The sequence below is a fragment of the Marmota flaviventris genome, chromosome 19 (assembly GCF_047511675.1).
Source record: "Marmota flaviventris isolate mMarFla1 chromosome 19, mMarFla1.hap1, whole genome shotgun sequence".
Lineage (NCBI taxonomy): Eukaryota > Metazoa > Chordata > Mammalia > Rodentia > Sciuridae > Marmota > Marmota flaviventris.
This window is the reverse complement of record NC_092516.1, coordinates 10,540,905-10,560,331: the sequence shown is the minus strand read 5'-3', so window position 1 is coordinate 10,560,331 and position 19,427 is coordinate 10,540,905. Positions and strand designations below refer to the sequence as shown.

The window sequence follows — 19,427 nt, the reverse complement described above, 5'->3', positions numbered from 1 at the left end:
AAGGACAGCCTCAGCAACTTATCGAGGTCCTGTCTCAAAATAAAAATAAATAAATAAAAGGTGCTGGGATCTAATTTACTGGTGAAGTGCCCCTGGGTTCAATCCCCAGTACCAATAAAAAACATGTTATCTCAAAAAGGTACACTTTTTTTTTTCCTATTGGATTAGCAAAGATTAACAAAACTTGGTGTGAGCAAGGGTTTTGAAAATAGGACTCTCATGGACACTGAGGGGGATAGTTTTTACAGATAACAGTTTAGTCATATTTATCAATATTTAAAATGTATATAATCTTTGACCTGGCAGTTATACCTCTAAGAAGATAAATGAATGAGTATACTATCATCAACATACCATTATTCACAAGAAAGAAAAACAAGTAACAATCTAAATGGTTATCAAAGGAGTGGCTAGATAAAGTATGATGCCTCTAAATGATGGAAAACTAGGCAGCCAGGGCTGGTGTTATAGCTCAGTGGTATAGCACGTGTGAAGAACAGGGTTTGATTCTCAGCACCACATATATAAATAAAGATCTATTGACAACTAAAAATAAATAAAAGAAAACAAAAAAATTGTGCTCTATATGTGTAATAAGGATTGTAATGCATTCCACTGTCATTGTGTATTTAAAAATAAGAATAAAATAAAGAAAAAAAAGAGAAAATAAAACTAGACAGCAAGAAAAATGATCACCCATGATTACGCACATCAGTTTCAACTCACAGAGATATATAAAACATACATTAAAAATGACCACATAGCTTCATATATGTAGAGAGACTGCTGTTTATTTAAAGTACTATTTATACTTTCATATCCATCAATAAGTTTCCAAAAGTGTGTTAATGGTGACCATTTCTTTGTGCAGGAGTTGAGGGCTTAGTTTTGTCATTATGTTGTTTTATATGGGTGGAAATTTTTCTAATTATTATAATAAAAAAATCACAACAAACTTTTAAGATAAAGAAGTGCCTCTATATCACCAAAATTACTTCAAATATTTTCAACTTCCTCTTTAAGAGGAAAGAATTCATTGAATGTTGCAAGTAGATGTAATACAGAATCTCCTCAGTACCACACTTTAAAATGATGAGATGACAGAAATTAAAATATTAGATGCAAAGAGATTAAATAATGACGTTTGTCTTTCCCTAACAGCCCACATTACTGGCATCCACCTTACCACTCATAGGTTCTATGAACTCAAACACTCCTAAAACAATATCCCTTTTACATCTTAAAGAAGCAGACAAAAAAAATAATAAAGAATTTTTTGGGCTGGGGATGTGGCTCAAGCTGTAGCACGCTCGCCTGGCACGCGTGTGGCCCGAGTTGGATCCTCAGCACCACATACAAACAAAGATGTTGTGTCCGCCGAAAACAAAAAAAAATAAATATTAAAATTCTCTCTTAAAAAAAAAAAAAAAAAAAGAAGTGCCTCTATATCACCAAAATTACTTCAAATATTTTCAACTTCCTCTTTAAGAGGAAAGAATTCATTGAATATTGCAAGTAAATGTAATACAGAATCTCCTTCTCAGAACCACACTTTAAAATGATGAGATAATAGAAATTAAAATATTAGATTCAAAGAGATTGAATAATGATGTTTGTCTTTCCCTAACAGCCCACATTACTGGCATCCACCTTACCACTCATAGGTTCTATGAACTCAAACACTTCTAAAACAATATCCCTTTTACATCTTAAGGAAGCAGACTAAAAAAATAATAAAGAATTTTTAAAATGTAAAATCATAAAACACTTACCACAGTAAAAATATTTAGTTATTGTCCTGTCTTACATTCTTTCTTAGCACCTTGATTATGAACCTGAAAAAAAGAAAAAAAAAGGCAAAGTAAAGTAAAGATTATTTTCTATCAAACACTTAGAAAGCCTCATGGAGGATGTGAACATCTGAGATCAATCAGAACAAAACAGAAGTTAACAGAACGGGACAATTGGGAAGTAAAGTTGAGCACTACTACAAATCTAACCTACGTAAATGATTGCATTCAGTACACATGTCTGGGGCACCGTGGCAGGCTGAGCACCTGCACCTGGACCCCACCTCTCCTACCTGCCTGTGTGTGACCGAGGGCAAGTCATGTCAGCCCCCCTCTTTGGGCCTGTTCCTCGTATGTATAATAACAATGCCCAACCAGGAAGATTGCTAAGGAATATGAGGGATAATCCACATCAGAGGCTCTAAAATAGCCCTTAAAAACAAACATTCAATTTTTTTTACTGTTATAGCCTCTCATGTAATTAAAAAATCTGTCACTCACCACCTCCATAATATATTTATATAATAAATATATTTATTATATTTATTATTACTATTATTGAAAAGCAGCATAGTCTTTGTATTCTAGAGGCTAATGTGTAATGGGTGAGATGAGCTACCCAGACACGTAAGGCGAAAGTTCAAAGTGAATTCTTCATTCACTTGTTTAACAAACATCTCAATGTGAACTTTGTCAGGTATTCTACTGGGTTCTGGCATTCTTTACTATACAGGACAGAGCCAGTTTCTCTCAAGGAGCATCCCATCTACCAAGGCTCACACCACAACACAGGAAAGCTGCTGGAAGTGACAGATACTGGTTTTCACTGGGCTGGGGGTAGAACATATCTTAAGTGGCAGAATTAGGTGTGGAAGACTCTGGATGGAAAGGATGGCATCACAGGCACATGGGGCCTTTGGGGAATGCTGAGTAGCACTGTTATTAGGGTGCACCCAAGAGAGGAATAAGCAGGAGGGCTTTGAGGGCAAGACTGTTTCCTATTCTGAAATGTACCGATTACCTTCAAACAGAAAGTTTTAGCTTTAACTTCAACTCCAATATCTTTTTATTGTCTTTCTTTCTCTCTTTAAAAGTGAGAGAAGTACAAGCAGGAAAAAGAACCACCCCCTTGGCACATGGTGGTGGTGGAAGAGACAGTGATGAGTTCCACACGTTTTCTCCTTTAATTTTCCCAACATTCTTATAAAGACAGTATTGTTCTTCTCACAGATTAGGAAACTGAAGTTTGGAGAAGTTAAATAGATTTTAAAGGTATACATTTAATCTGATTTTTATTTTTATTTCTTTTAGGTTTTTGTTTTTCTGGAACTAGACAAAACAGTTCTAAAGTACTCATGGAAAAATAAACAAGCAAGAATTGCCAGGAATATGAAACGCAACAAGGGGAAACTAGTTTTAAAAGATATTAAAACTTTTTATAAAACCAATAATGTGATACTGATATACGAAGAAAAAGACTTATAGAATTCAAACTCCCGAGACACCCCAATACATCCAAAAGTTAACAATACATTAAGAGTATTCAAAGAAGGGCTCTAAAACCAACAGGTAAAAATAACAAGCCCACAGAAAAAGATAAAGTTGAACCTACGCATCATTCTGAACGCCAGAATAATTCCTAGTTTGAACATAAAAGTACTAAAAGAAACCATGGGCATATTCTAAAAATCTAGGAGGCCTTTCTGTGACTTAAAATCCAGATACCATAATGAGTAATATAAACTGTAAAATTCAAAGAAAAAAATGTAAGACTTCTGAATATCAAAATATGTGAAGGTAAATGAAAAATAAGTGACAATCTGGGGAAAACTACAATTTATATCACACAGGGCTAATTTCTCCAATTTATAAATTTCTAGAAATTGATAAGGGGAAAAAAGCAATCCAAAACAAAAATGTGCAAAAGACATGAACAGAGAGTTCACAGAAAAAGAAATACAACTAGTTTTTAAGCATAAGATGCTCAGCCTTATTAATAATGATAGCAATGTACATTAAAACTCCTCTATTTGACAATTCTCATCTATCAAACTGTTACAAATTCAAGGATTGTAAACACAGTACATTGGAAAGGCCCCAGAAAAACAGGAACTCTCTCATACACTGCAATCTGCCCTCTTGTATCTGTGGTATTCAGACTGGATTCAACAATCATAGGCTGAAAATATTTTTTAAAAAATTGTCGTACTGAAAACATACCAACTTTTCTTCTTGTCATTAGTCCCTAAACAATACAGTGTAACAACTATTTACATGGCATTTACATTGTGTTAGGTCTTATAAGCAATCTAAAGATGATTTAAAGTATGTGGAGGATATGCACAGGTTATATGCAAATACTATGCCTTTTATATAAGAGACTCAAGCATCCTTGAATTTCAGTATCCACAAAGGGGTCCTCAAACCAATCCTCCATGGATAATGAGAAGCAACTGTACTTGTGGGAGTTCAAAACAGTGCAACACTTAAGGGAAGTATTTTAAAAATTATAAATGCACTGCCCACTGGCGCAGTGATCCCACTTCTAGGAATGTATCCCACAGATGTACCTGCACATGTATAAAATGGTCAGTGATAAACCTAGAGACAACCGAAATACCCACCAGGGGGGCTGGTTAAGTAAATAAGGCACTTAATAGACACTGTTTAAATATAGCTGTTTTTTAAAAAGTGTTTTCTATAAACAAATATTATATTCTTTCTAAATAAATACTAATAGGAAAAGATCTCAAGAGCATATAAAGAAAAAGCCATGGGACAGAATTGGTTACATAATATGCTCCATTTTATATAAAAAGAATATAGTACACTGGCATTTCTCCTACTATAAAAGCAAACAATGGACATCTATAGGAAATAAATTAAAGGGGGTTATCTAAGAAAGGGGGGTGAAGGGGGAGCCAAAGCAGTTGGAAATCAGATGTTCCCAAGCATGCCTGTGTCATTTTAACTTTTGAACCATAAGAACATGTTATCTATATTAAAAGAATTTTTAAACATTAAAAGAATACTTACAGGAAGAAGAGAAAGAGACACCTATAAATAAAACTTAAAACCAAGCTTTAAAGAGATTTTTTTTGCTCTGAAATTAGATGCTGAAAAGCAATCTTGGTGTGGTCATCGCAAAAAATATGCTTTTTCCCCCTTCAATCAAGTTAAAGGATATGATAATCAATTTTTAAGAAGCTATTTGAATGAGTAAGAAATTAGGAAAGAGGAGAGAAACGTACAATGAGGACACTCTAGGATAATGGTTCTCCAAGTATGGTCCCTGTACCAGCAGCATCAGCATCATGTGATAACTTGTTAAAATTAAAATTCTCAGGCTCCCACCCAGACTACTGAATCAGAAACTTTGTACTAGTCCAGCAATCCTGGTAATACCCTCAAGTCTGAGAGTCACATATCTTGTCTGATGCTTCCCACAGTTCACATACACTACCAGTCTGCATTTCAAACAAGCTCCAGGATGCTTCAAATATGCTGCTGGCCTAGGACCACACTTGGATAAGCAAAGCTGAAGTCCTCCTGGGGGAAAAAGGTACGTAACCTTCATATGGTTGAGTTTACTAAGAAACCTGCCCTCAGTATCAGACAGAAAAAGTCCTTACACAGGCTTCCTAGCCAAGAGATATCATGGAGCTAGTTTCCCACATAAACTGTGTACACAGAGAATAAATGTTTTCAAATACATTCTTAAAAAAACAATAACAACTATGAATCATTGAAATTCAACTGAAGGATGTCTCACTTAGAAAAAAGTATAAGTGGACCTATAAACTTTCAGAAATAGGACAAAGAAACAAAAATACATATTTCATAAATTCTGCTTGTGTTGTCTGAACTTAACCTCAAATGCATTAACTGCCCACCATGTGCTCTCCATGAAAAAATACCAAGAAGTTTGTTTCCCTCAAACCCTTTTCAAAAAAATGGTGCTCATGTTTATGAACACTGATCTTCCATTTGCTTTACATGAGGAGAAAGATCTCTATAGAAATCTGCTGAATAAAGAATTCTAGTTTAGACAGAAGGATTCAGAAGTCGAACATGGTGGCACATGCCTGTAATCCCAGCAGCTCTGGAGGCTGAGACAAGAGGATCTCAAATTCAAAGCCAGCAACAATGAGGCGCTAAGCAACTCAGTGAGACCCTGTCTCTAAATAAAATACAAACTAGGGCTGGGGATGTGGCTCAGTGGCCGAGTGCCCCGAGTTCAATCCTGGTACTCACCATCCCACCCCACTCCTGACCCCCACAAAAGGATAGTTTTTAGCACCAAAAACTATTCAAAGGTGACTTGCAAAAAGAAGATACACATTTCTATAAATCACCTTTGAATAGTTTTTGGTGCTAAAATTAACAATGTGCTGACATATATTTCCTATTTCATTGCCTCTGAGATGCCATCACCTTTAAGACACTTAGAACATTCTTATTCTATGTACCACTCAGAAGAAAAATTGCCATGAGATTACAACATGCCAATTTTAAGATTCCATCCATCTCAGATGTGCATCGTAAAAAAAAAAAAAAAAAAAAAAAAAAAATCAATGAAATGCCTTAATTATAAACCACAGAATTGTGTGGTAAATTATTTGTTTTCATTCTAGTTAATTCTTATGTCTCTCAAACGTAAAACTCCATAAGGCATGCATGTTTTGTCTGTTTGACAACATATCCTCTATGCTTAGAAACTGGAACATTTTCAACATCTTGGTAATTCATTATTTATTTAGTTTACTTAGGAACACGTGAATATGAAAAAAAAAAAAAAAAAGTAATGATTCCTAACAATATCTTTAACAGTACTGACCTCTTTTACTCTGGAACATTTTACTTGCTCAAAATAATAAAAATTAATTATTTTCAATTTGATTGACTTCTCAGGTCAAAAAGATTCAATATATCGCTAGACAATTGAAAATATATCCTCTGAGAAGTCTTTATTTGCATGTTTGTTTTCACAGCACCTTTCAATAGTAATAAGCAACAAACACCTTACAAGATTTTTTTAAAAAACAAAATAAACATCCTTTTTAGAGTTAAACAAGTTGGAGAAATTTTTGTTACACTGTAGCTAGTTGGAGCTAAACTTTATTTTAATTTTTCTCTATCATAACTAGCAGTGTTTCAAATGAAAAGATAATTTGTAATGAGTCATACCATGAGGACTGGTATATGTATATCTGTCTATATTTTCCAAATTTGCTAATAAGTAATTAGAAAAGGTTATTTTAAAAGTGATTACAGCTGGGCAGGGTGCTGCTTGCTTATAATCCCAACAATTTGGGAGGGTGATGCAGGAGGATCCCAAGTTTGAGACTGCTTCAACAGCTTCAGAAGATCCCGTTTCAAGAAGGGGGAAAAGGGCTGGAGCTCAGTGGTAAAGCACCTCTGGGTTCAATCCCTAGTAAGTAACCCACCCCGCAAAGTGATGACATGAATGTATATTCTACTCAACTCAGACCTGCTATCGCACACACTGTTGTCACTTCCCAACTCTGTTCTCACATCAAACTGCTAAAATGATTCTAGTGTTTAGTTGTCAACATTTCTAATGTGAATTCCCATTAAACACAGACAAAATTTTCTGACAGGAATTAACCTTACCTCCCAAGATTCTAGAATAATTGACAAGTACCAAGACCATGTTTTTTTTTTTTTTATATGTCAGACACTTAAGAATAATTTTCCCATAAAAAAAGTTGTTTGTCACCCCTTTCCTGTTAAAATTGAGTAGACAATGGATACTGTTCTTAATAGTATTCTCAAAGAGGCAGAACTGTCCTCAAGGAAAATTTTTAGTTATCAGAGAGATTGGGGGACACCCTAGGCATTTAGTGTTTGGGGGCCAGGATCTAGGCCTCACACAATGCTTGGGTGGGATGGATCTGTATCATCAAGATTTATCCTGGTCACAAGAATTTTGATCTTAAAATGGCGTAATCAAGCCCACTTTAAATGAGCATTACTTTAACATACAATACTTAAAAGTTTTTATAGGAAACCACACCCCCACCCCTTGCCTCTGATTATGTAAAACAAAGTAGTAAGGGATGCTTCAGGAGAATAAGGAAATGGTCTGAAAATTAATGCTCATTTATTCACACTACAAATTAACATAAATTTAAATTATAATAATGAGTATAGACTAGTAAATATGCTAACAGTATGAGATGGCACATACATCTCACCCTAATGAATCCAAAAATTTCAATCTTGTTAATATTTTACTTGTTATTACTAGCAACTGAAGGAATTCAAGTAGCAGGAACTCAAAGCACAAGACACAAAACATGTGCTCTGACATGGTGGGAAAAGAAGGGATCCATGGAAGGGTCACAGTAAGATCTGTGGGTAGACTGAGGTAGCCTGTAATTGACCTTGTCATGTCATCCCTAGTTCAATCTAGCCTCTCCTTTTTATTAGCATAAATAAGGTTGTCCCCACACTAAGTGTTTTCTCCCTAGTTTCCATCTTCATCTCCCTCTTTGATCTTCTTGTTTGAACTGGATCCTAATACTTTTTTTTTTTTTTTAACCAACTCAAACTTCTTCATTAGCAGCAGGTGCAAGCATTTGGAACGCATGCTGTCTTCCACCACAGCTCAAAGTTCTGATTATAAGTGATTATAAGCAACGTATGTCATATATTGTCCTCCCTTTATTTCTCTTGTACATGTAAGTGAAAGTATCACAACCACTTTCACTTATGTGTGTAGGTAGGTTCTGTTACTTAGGAACCTCACTGCTCAGTAGCGAAGTGGGCTCCACAAACTTTCAACACCAAGGAGAAGGGGTTGACAACCAACTATTCCAGACTGGAGTCACGTGCTTCAGTGGGAATCAAACTTTCCTTTGCCTGAGGCAAGCCTCGGGCTCCAGTATTCCACTTTCCTTGGGCTAGTGACCCCACCCCTGGCATAGACGGGTCACTCTAAGCCCACCTCTGCCCTCTCACACCCAGGGCCAAACGATAGTTTAGGGGTGGAAGACCTTCCGGGAATCGGACAAAAGGCGTGGAAAAAGCCTGTCCCAACCAACCCACATACCATGCTGCATCCAACTCCAGAGTGGGTCCCAGACACACCCTCGGCAGCCCCACCAGGACCCCAGGGAACCAGCTGCGAGCACCGCTGGGAGAAGAAAAACCCGAGGCAAGGAAGGGGCGCAGGCCCGCGCGGGTGTTGGAAGCCCCATGCCACCACGTCCCAGCAGTGTGACTTTGGGCAGGGCGCTGCACCTCTCTGTGCAGCCCGAGCGTGGAAGCGCACAAGTTAAGTGCCTGGCACACAGCAAAGTGGAGCTGCGATGGCCAGCAGCGCCAACCCCGCCGCCCTGAGAAACTGAGGCGGGTCCCAGGGTCGCACCCGAACGCGAGGACTGACTGGCCGGGGGGACTGGCCCGGCGGCCCGCGGCCCCAGCCGCCCCGCCCCGCGCGGGTCCCGGGACGGCGCGGAGCGGGCGGCGCCACTGCAGCCGCGGGGCGTGCTGGGCTGCCTCCGAAGACGCGGGCCACCCGCCCGCCCCGCTCCCCTCGCCCGGGCCTTGGTCTCTGCCGCTCTCACCCTCCTCAGCCCCCAACGGCCGCCGCCACCGCCCGCCGCTCACCTCTCGGGCCGCCGCCGCCGCCGCCGCTACCGCCGCCGCCGTGAGATCTCGCGAGAGTTCGCTCCTCTCCGTACCCCCCCCCCCGCCCTCACCGCGGCGAGCGCGGACCCCGATCTGGAACCAGCTCGGCGCAGCTCCCTTTTACACGGCCCACCGCGCTCGGGGGTCCAGACTAGCCGTTCTCCCGACCTTCTATTTGTATCCTCGCCCCTGAATCCACTCCGCCCACCCCCCGTGACCCTTAAGGATTAAAACCCAGGTGCAAGGCGGGCGCCTCGGTCTCACCTGGCCGGCCGGGTGCTTGTGCGCATGCGCCTGCCTGGGCCCGGACCCGGGAGCCTCAGCCCGGGCTTGGATCACAGTGAAAAGTTGTAATGGTAGCTGCCGAGAACTTTAAGGACTCCCCTTGGGTCCTTTCAACTGCCCCAAGAAGTGGGTATTACCATCCTCCCCATTTCACAGAGGAAACATTGGAGGCGTGGCAAGGTTAAGCAATGGGCTCCAAGTCACACAGCTAGGAAGTGGCAAGAGCCCACGTTGGAATCCGGTGCCCAAACCAGCGCCCCCCATGACAGCCCCCAGGCCCTGTCCCTGCGTGCGCCAAGGGTGCTGCCTCTTAGCCCCAGTCTTCACTCCCCACCCATCCCTGGCCCTCCAATGTTCACCAAGGTGAAAAGAGACACACGCCTAGGAGGTCATTTGCTACAATACCCCTGGTCTCAATAAAATTGTTATCAATAAATATGTTTCAGCTTCATTGCACGAATTTCCTAAGGCCTCCCTGTGCCATTTCTTGGGCAGGACCCAGAAAAAGATGAGACTGTATTGAATTCTGTAGTCTCCTTGGGTGACATTTTGCTGATACAAAGTACGATGGAATGGCCTACAGGACATAGAATATACATGACTTTAGGGAGAAGACAACGTGGAACTTCTTCCCAGAGGAAATCTTAATAATTGTTTCTAAAGAAGAGGAGCTAACATTTATTAAAGGCATATATTTTTCCAGTCCTGGAGATGAAGAAACTAGCCTAAGTGTTCATGGATAGTCAGAATTTGAACCTGAGTCTGTGTTGGATTCTGTTCCACAGGACAATGAAGGCTACTTCTTCTGGATCAGCTTCTGTAAAATCATGAGCCTTGAAGGTTCAGTTTACCCCTGTGTTGAGGTCTTCCTGGGCCACGGCAGCTTATCTGATAGTTATATCTGTTAGCAAATGGAGGTCCACTCACCCTCCAAGATTGTCCACTCTCCAGGAAATAATTCTGCTATATGAGCCAGAGCATATGGGTCCCCTTCTACATATCAACACAACCCAATCCACCAGCTGAAAGATTGGGTAAGGAGGTGAAATCACATCAAAGGGGCAGCTACAAGGTGCCTAGCACAGCTCCAAGTGCTGTCCACTCACTAACTCATTTAGTCTGACAATCCTGTGTTCCCCAGAGAAACAGAACCAATAGGATATAGATATAGATATGTAAGAAAGATTTTATTATGGAAGCTGGGAAATCCCACAATATGCTGTCTGCAAGCCAGAGAACCAAGGATGTCTGTGACATAGCTCAGTCCCAGTACAAAGATCTGAGAAACAGGGAAGCTAATAATGTAACTCTCATTTCAAGAATGAAGGCATGAGAAACTGGGGAGGCTGCAGGTGCAAGTCCCAAGGTCTGAAGATCAGAGATCTGAAGTTCTGATGTTGAAGGGCAGAAGAAGATCAGTGTCCTGGCTCTAGAAGTGAGAACAAACTCACCTTTCCTCTGCCTTTCTGTTTTATCTAGGTCTTTAACCAATTGAGGTGAAGGCCACTGATACAAACTGCAGTCTTTTTAGAAACACCCTCACAGACATGCCCAGAAATAATGTGTTACCAGCTATCTGGGTAGTCCAGTCAAGTTGATAACCTAAAATGAACCATCATGTATGGAAGTTATCATTTCCCCCATTTTACAGATGAGGAAACTAAAGAGCTAAAAGGTGAGAGGACTGGCCTAAGGGCACACAGTGATTTAGAGGCAGAGTTGGAATAAATCTGAGTCAGTCCAGCTCCAAACCTACAAACCTTGGCCTCAGTGACCAACAGGTTCTTCTCTACCAGAAAAGCGTAGAGTTTTATGAAACGGAATGCCTAAAAATCATCTCAAGTCAAAACTCCAGTCTGAGCTACTTACTGTATGTTCTCCATAAGGTAGCTTTTGCTTCAGATGATGCTTTAGATTCTCATCTAAAATAAGAGTATGAATAGATAGTTGGGAAGATTAACTGAGTTAATATATGCAAAGTATATGCTCAGTAAATTACAGCTGTTAGGCACTCAGTAAATTATAGCTATTATGACCATGGGTGAGTTTCTGTGATATTTTACTTACTCCTTATCTTCCAATATAAACTCCAAATCATGTTGGAGGATGTGCTCAGATGTGGGGATAAAAGTAGTTTCTAGTGCACTGAAAACAATGATAAATGAACCAAGTGACTCTAGCACTTCCTCCTAATCATGGAAGGAAACAACTTCTCCACGGCTCTCTCTTCCCAGTTTCCTGGGAGAGGGTTTTATAAAGAGCTCCCCTTATATAGGAAAAGCCGCCCAAATATTTTTAAAGACCTTACTCTGGAAGTCATTCCAAAAGAAGAAAAGAAAGAAAGAAAGACCCTAAAACGAAAGTTCTTAAGAGAATTTTGGCAAGGTTGGGGAGGAATACCACAGTGACATCATGATTAGAGGGAAGGTTTGTATAGGAACAATCCTGCCACCACCCTCTGGCATTGGTACTCCAGATTCAGGTTTCTATCCTGACCCAAAGCCTGCCACATGCTCTTGTCAATGGCAGAATTTTTCTGTGGGACAGATCCTCATAGGGAAGACGTGGGCATAGTAAGATGCACAGGGATATTATGGTCTGACAAAAAACTGGGGTGATTGTAATCTGCAAACCCCTAAGTGTTCAAGGTATACTACATAGTATGTGGTGTGGTGTAGTTTAAAGGTATAAGGTATTAACACATCGTTTGATCCAAGAGAGATTTTATAAATGCCTCTAATGGGGTTTGCTTAATGCTCATTCATTCAATAAAAACATATTAAGCACTTAAGTGCTAGTTACTGTGTTAGTGGCTACAAACGAGGCAATCAGAGTTCATGGTCTCGTCACATATACGATCTAGAGGGAGAGAGGTAGCAGTGAAATAATTGAACCAAAAGCTGTTGAAATACAATGTGATAAATAGGATGAAAAAAAAAGAGAGATAATGATCCCCCCATCAATGGCTGCATGAAAGAGTAGGAAAGAACTCTGATTGAAATGAGTTCTGGAGGATGCATAGGAGCCAACGAAGCATGGGGGAGAGAGGACCGCATTCTAGTGACAAGGACGGCATAGATCAGCAAGAAATAATAATTGTTGGTAGCAAAGGCAGCCAGCTTCGTGTATGCAGGGTGGAGGTCCTGAAGGAGAAGCAGCACTGGGCTGGCAGCAGCAGCGGTTGAAGCAAGGGCAGGCTCCTGGCACCTGGCGCTCCAGGGAAGCAAGGGAGGAGCGGTGGTTAGTTCATCTGGCCAAGCCTGCAGTGTGGTTTGGGGCATTTTTCCTAGAAGCTTAGCCTCAAGTTCTTTTCCTCCAGCCCTACCAATGATTCTGTGGGATGCCTGACATCCTCTAGTGCACTACCCTTTCTACTTAAAGCAGCTAGTATTTCTACCCAAGAACACTGACCTCTCATAAACCAAAGCCCATTAGAGCCCAGGATATTTGGGGGAAGCTTGCTAGAGACAGTGGTAAGAGAAACTTTATCTGCTTTAAGAGAGAGCCCTGGGCAGATGTGGTGGCACATGCTTGTATTCCCAGCTACTTGGAAGGCTGGGGTAGGAGGATGGCAAGTTTAAAGCTAGCCTATGCAAATTAGTGAGACCATATCTCAAAATAAATGTATTTTAAAAGGGCTGGAGATGTAGCTAAGTGGTAGAGTGCATATGCAAGGTCCTGGTTCAGTCCCCATGCTGCGAAATGGAGAGAGAGAGAGAGAGAGAGAGAGAGAGAGAGAGAGAGAGAGAGAGAGAGAGAGAGAGAGAGAGAAAGAAACACTGCAGGAAGCCAGCATACTCTCCTAATTTACACGGTACCTCAGTTGCTATCAGAGGCTTTATCCATGGGAGCTGGCCTTAAGACAGGCTTGCATGGTGGAGAACAGAGCAGAGAAGCTAAAAGATTCTGGGCCCTGGATGACATCACCACGTTGCTGGACTAGCTTCAGACCCACAAGGCCCTGGACATCCCCTTTCCTGAGCTAATGCATGTGGTTAAACCATCTCCACTTGGCTTCTCTGTTCCTTACAGCTCAAACATTCACACTGGGACAGGCAGGAAGGCAGCAATTATGGGGGATAAACATGCATCCTCCCTGCCACCTGGAGCCACCCCAATTCCTGTGCAACCTCCTAAGGTAGCCCTCTCCCCATTAGTCCTACTCCGGTAAGTCCTGTCTGGTTCTAAGGACTCCATTTGAGAAAGCACCTCCTTCCTTGGTCTCTCGCATCCTCTGATTATCTCTTTGATGGGTATAAAGTGGTCTTTTATTCGCCCAGCTCACACATCTGGTAAGTGGTAGAGCTGAAGGTCTGGACACCATCCAGATTCCAGGCTTTTAACCACCAAGTTTAATGTCATGTATCAACTAGCGTCAGTAAGTTAAAAAAAAAAAAAAAAGAAGAAAGAAAGAAAAACAAAAAATAGGGCCCTGAGCCAAACAAACAAACAAAAAATCTCAAATCCCACTCCATATTTGCTATCTGGCCTTGAACACACCTCGTAAGTGTTGCTGTGAAATGAAGTTCATGATGCCAACTTTGTAGAGTCTGGTAGTCATTTGCACTGCTCACCAGTGACTTCTGGCTCTCCACCTTCTGGGCACCTGCAGGATTGCACTTCCTTGTCAAGTGACTAGTCCTGACCAAAGAGGGTGCATGGAAGGAGTTTGTGCCATTTCTGGGCGGAGCATTTAATGCTAGTGAGAAACGAGCCTGAGATCTGTCTCTCTGATAGGACAAACAATAATGCCCATGATGGGGGTTTTCTCCATTGAGCAGAGCCTTCAACCAATCTATCATGGTCGCATAATGTGAGCAAAACACAGACCTTTTTGGTTTTAAACCATTGAGATTTAGGGGTTAATGACTGTCATAGCATGCTGTAGCCTATCCTGACTGATTCAGCTGGTCTTCCATATCCATAGGTTCAACCAGCTAAGGATCAAAAACTTTTTTTAAAAAAAAACTGCATCAAGGGCTGGGGCTATAGCTCAGTGGCAGAGTGCTTGCCTAGCATGTGTGAGGCACTGGGTTTGATCCTTACCCTGCATAAAAATAAACAAATAAAATAAAGGCATGCTGTCCATCTACAACTACAAAAATAAAAAGATTTTTTTTAAAAACTGCATTTATGGGAGGAGATGGTGGCTCAGTGGTGGAGCACTTGCCTAGCATATGTGAGGATTTGATCCGCAGCACCACATTAAAAAAAATAAAATAAAATAAAGCAAACAAAATAAGGGTGTTGTGTCCATCTATATCTAAAAATATTTTAAAAACTGCAAGTATACTGAACATGTATAGACATTTCTTCTTGTCATTATTCCCTAAACAATATAGTATAACAACTATTTTCTTTTTTCTTTTTGGTTGTCATGGACCTTTATTCTATTATTTATTTATATGAGGTGCTGAGAATCAAATCGAGTGCCTCACACATGCTAGGCAACCACTCTACCACTGAGCCACAACCCCAGTCTCCATAACAACTATTTTCATAGAATTTACATTGTACTATATTTATAAGTAATTTAGAGAGAGATTATTAAAAATATACCAAAAAATATAGGTTATACAAATATTATGCCACTTTGTATAAAGAGTTGAACATCCATGGATTTTGAAATCTAGGATAGATTCTGGAACCAGTCCCTCAAGGATACTAGGGGACAACTATACATACAGTATGGTTGTTTACTCATTGATTCAAACATTTTTCTGCCCAGCTGGACAAGAGCGAAAGCTCAAGCCACAGTCCTGAAGGTCCTAGTTTAATATATCTGGGAGGGGCAACAGATCTCTGCAGCTATCTGGTACTTCCAAGCGATTCTGATGCTCTAAGCAAGCCTGAGATTGATGCTCTAAGCAAGCCTGAAATTCCTGCACGGCTACATCTTGTGATGGTAGATTAAAATACGGTGTCTACCCTTGAGGGCTACCTAGACTGGGAGTACAAAACCAGAGCCAGAAAAATTACACTACTAACAGGGTAAACGATCCGAAATATGCAAAAGTAAGAATATATAAGCACTTTATGAACGATGAAGCTTTACATGTAATGGAAAGTAGATATGCTTCTTGGCAAATCCATTCATCAACTCTGTGACCCCCGGCCAGGTACCCAAGCTGTCAGCTTAACATGTAGACTCTTATCTGTCACTATGCTTTCCAGTTATGGAAACCAAAGCTTAGAAAAGCTCTAAAGATGTGACCCAGGGTCAAAATAGCTAGCACCTGGTTGAATTGGACTCCAGATCCAGGCTTTTATCTATCTAGAGCCCAAGGCCTTGGCTGCTTCACCAAAGGCCCCTGCTTCTCTTCCAGTTTTCTCTCTTGTCTCCCCCTTTACCTTGAACCCTATATTCTGGCCGCATCAAACTGCCTGTCACTGCAGGCCCACACCACGCTACTTACTGCACACTGCAGTGCTTTGGCTCCTGCTCCCGTGTCTGTCTGGCGTGCCTTCCCGCCATCCTCACCACCTTGTTTCTGAACCCCAGCCAGGTCATTGAATACTTGGTTGGGTGGCCCCATCCCTGGTTCTATGTCTGCCCCCCACAGCACATTCCTTTCCTGGCTGACTGAGCGCCTCCATCATTAGGTTGCAGCCACATCCAGTTGGGTCTCAGTTTCCTTTCTCTGAGTCATGTGACTAGCACTGGGGACACTGTGCTAAAGCACCAGCCATGGCCCCATGAATACTTAACTCAGCTAAGTCAAATCCCTACAACCCACAAGACAGATCCTTCCAACAAGGCCACACTGTGAAATATTTATGAAAGGCCTTTGTTGTCTTGTAGTTTTGTGACCGCTGTACAATTCTCCACCTCTGTGAATCTCAGTTTCTCAGATGTAAAATGGACTAATGGGAGTACCTGCCTCACGGTTGTGAGAATTCATTAAGATGTAAACTTAAGTGTCTTGCCTGGTTCATAAGGGAGACATGAACTAAATCCCAACCACCTTGATTGTTATGAGTATATCTTCTTATTACAACACTGCTATTATCCCCACTCAGCATGCCCCCGTAGATGTCACCATTAATATTATCACTCACACATCCCACCAAGTCTAAGTGACTTTGCTAAACATTCTTTCCTAGAATGCAAAGCATTCTCAGAATCCTCAAAATGAATTCTTCACAGTCTTGTGATGGTTCGGTGTCCCAATCATGAATTATCTCCCTGCTACCCCAGGAGGCTGCCCAGTGCATCTTCAGGAAGTCTGTGGCTCCCAGACAGTTCCATTCAGGCTTTCTGGATATGGCTAAGAAAACATAGGTTCTCCTTAGGCTCCCTCCCACTTTCACTGACATTCTCCCCACTACCGGGTTTTTCCAATTCATTTATGGTCAGCCCAGGCCACTGTGGAGGTGGCCCCCCACCTCTCCCTATGGGAGGGTCAGGATGGCAGTTAAACAGGCCTGTGGGCTTCTGGAATCATTGATAACTCTAAAAGGAATAATACCTGAAACAAGCTTATTTTCTTTCTTACTAGAAGGAACTCAAAGAACGGGGATTTCAGTTGGGAATAATAATGCTCCATAGGCCCTCAGAGTGATCTAATCTTGCCCCCCTTCCCTCCTCATCCATATCTGGAGCACAATAAGCAAAATTGGGGTTTGGGTGAGGCATTCCAGTTGAGGTTGCCTGTTGAAAGAGTTATAAAAGGACAGGAAAAACAGATCATTTCCCCACACCCTAAATGTCCTCCGAACAGGCAACCTATGAGGGAAACCAAAGCTCAAGCCACAAAATAAAGAAAAATGTTAAGCTTGGCTTTTCTGATTGAAAAGATTCTGAAGACCCAAGCGTCGAGTGGTGTTTGCTGAGACCCCACACTGAGATGAACACTCAGGGGGTCTGTGGAAAAGGAAAAAGACCCCCGTTTGTAGGAAGGAAAGGAAGCAGCAGGTATATTGGGATTGTTGGAATGAAAGGAGACCAGAAATCAATGAAGAGATAAAGAGGTGGCCCAAGAGGCAAGTGGCCTCCAGGGAGGCCAGTGGCCAAAGTGAGAGGGCCTCAGAGTGGGAATTTTCCCCAGAGGGATGGAATGAGAAATAGCCTTTTTTTTTTTTTTTCTCCAGAACCATGTTGACACACAACTGCTTAAATAAATTTTCATTCCCATCTCATCTGACTCATTTGGCTGGAACAATAAGCTTACATTCCACAGCCTGGGCTGACCCTCCTGCACCCCACTGCCGATAAAGCATAAAGAGTGTGATTAGTACTTTCTGCATGAAGAGGGACCATGAAATCACTTGGCTTCTCTTTTGTGTAGCTTCTGACAACAACGTCTAGCAACCTATGTTGTGTTCTCGTGTCAGCCATCTCTAGGGGAGGAAAAAAAGTTGGGGAGGCACGATCAAGGAACATTTTTCACAATTTAGCAATATTTAAGCAACAGCCTTTCAATTAAAAAAAAAAAAGAAGAAGAAGAAGAAAGAAAAGGAAGGACGAATTCCCCAGTTACAAGTAAGGAAAGAGGACATTAGCTGGGTGTGGTGGTGCACGCCTGTGATTCCAACTCCTCAGGAGGCTGAGGCAGCAGGATCGAAAGTTTGAGGCCAGTCTCAACAACTTAGTGAGACCCTGTCCCAAAATAAGATAAAAAGGGCTGGGGATGTAGCTCAGTGGTAGAGCACCCCTGAGTTCAATCCCCAGTACCAAAACTAAAACAAAACAAAAAAAGGCAAAGAAAAAAGATGACGTTAGGCTGAACACGGTGGTGATGAATTGAAATCAGTAGTATTGTTATGAACTAAAGAGTTTGATGAAAGGAAAAAGGGAAATGGAAAAAAAAAGAGAGATATGTGTATGCATGCATTTATAGACATAACATAGTTCCAAATTCTGAACACTAAGAGGACTTAGACTCCTGTTCCACAGCAATGAGCAGGACAGATCTCCACCCAGATCTGGCTTCGAAATACCATTCTCCAATAAAAGAGACCAGGGCTCTTGGAGAAATGGTTGCTCCCAGAACTGGAGCAGGGAAAATGTAAAATAATCCTGGATCACCTTGTGGTGCTAGAAAATAGGGAGCTGCTTAATAAGAGATAGGGGCTTTAAATTGGTACATTATAATTACATATATCAGGAGGATTCATTGTGACATATTTGTAATGCATGCAGCTTAACTTGGTTGATTTGATAGGGGCTTATTGAAAGGATACAGGAATCAACCTGAAAGAGTTCCGAACAGCCAAATTTGGAACAGTTTGAGCAACTAAATAATGATAGTGTTGGATTACAAGTCATACAATTAAATAGATACCCATGAGCCCATATGAATAGAAAAGAAAAAGAAGAAGAAGAAGAAGAAGGAAGGAAGGAATAGAGAAAGAGAGAGTTTATTTCCTTAAAGAGAATTACAATTTATAAATGAAGAAAGGATGAGAGAAATAAAAACGAAATCACCTTTAAAAGACCATAATAATAATTGCTATGGGTAAGATCTGTGAACGGATGCCAAAAATTAAGTGAGAAAAAAACAAAGTTTTTTTTTTTTTTTTCCCTCTAGTACTGGGAATTTAACCCAGGGCCTCACCCATGCCAGGCCAGTGTTCTACCACTGAGCTACATCCCCTAAGTGAGTAAAAATTTGGGGAAAAATAAGATATTCTCAAGGCATCTCCCCCAAGATATTTATTAATCACAAAGGGGGAAATAGTAAGTTTAAAGTAAGA

At 41.1% G+C, this 19,427-nt stretch overlaps 1 protein-coding gene across 5 annotated transcripts in view; it reads right to left on the bottom strand.

Moving 5' to 3' along the window:
- Mrtfb (myocardin related transcription factor B) overlaps positions 1-19,427 on the bottom strand; it is a 237,850-nt gene that overhangs the window by 157,600 nt on the left and 60,823 nt on the right. For 3 of the 5 annotated variants that reach the window (XR_011705506.1, XM_071605613.1, XM_071605617.1), the window contains exons 1-2: positions 9,426-9,460; positions 1,773-1,835 (exon numbers count right to left, since the gene is read on the bottom strand). The gene's annotated coding sequence lies outside the window, so the exon portion shown is untranslated. The other 2 variants (XM_071605614.1, XM_071605615.1) reach the window with 2 other exon arrangements.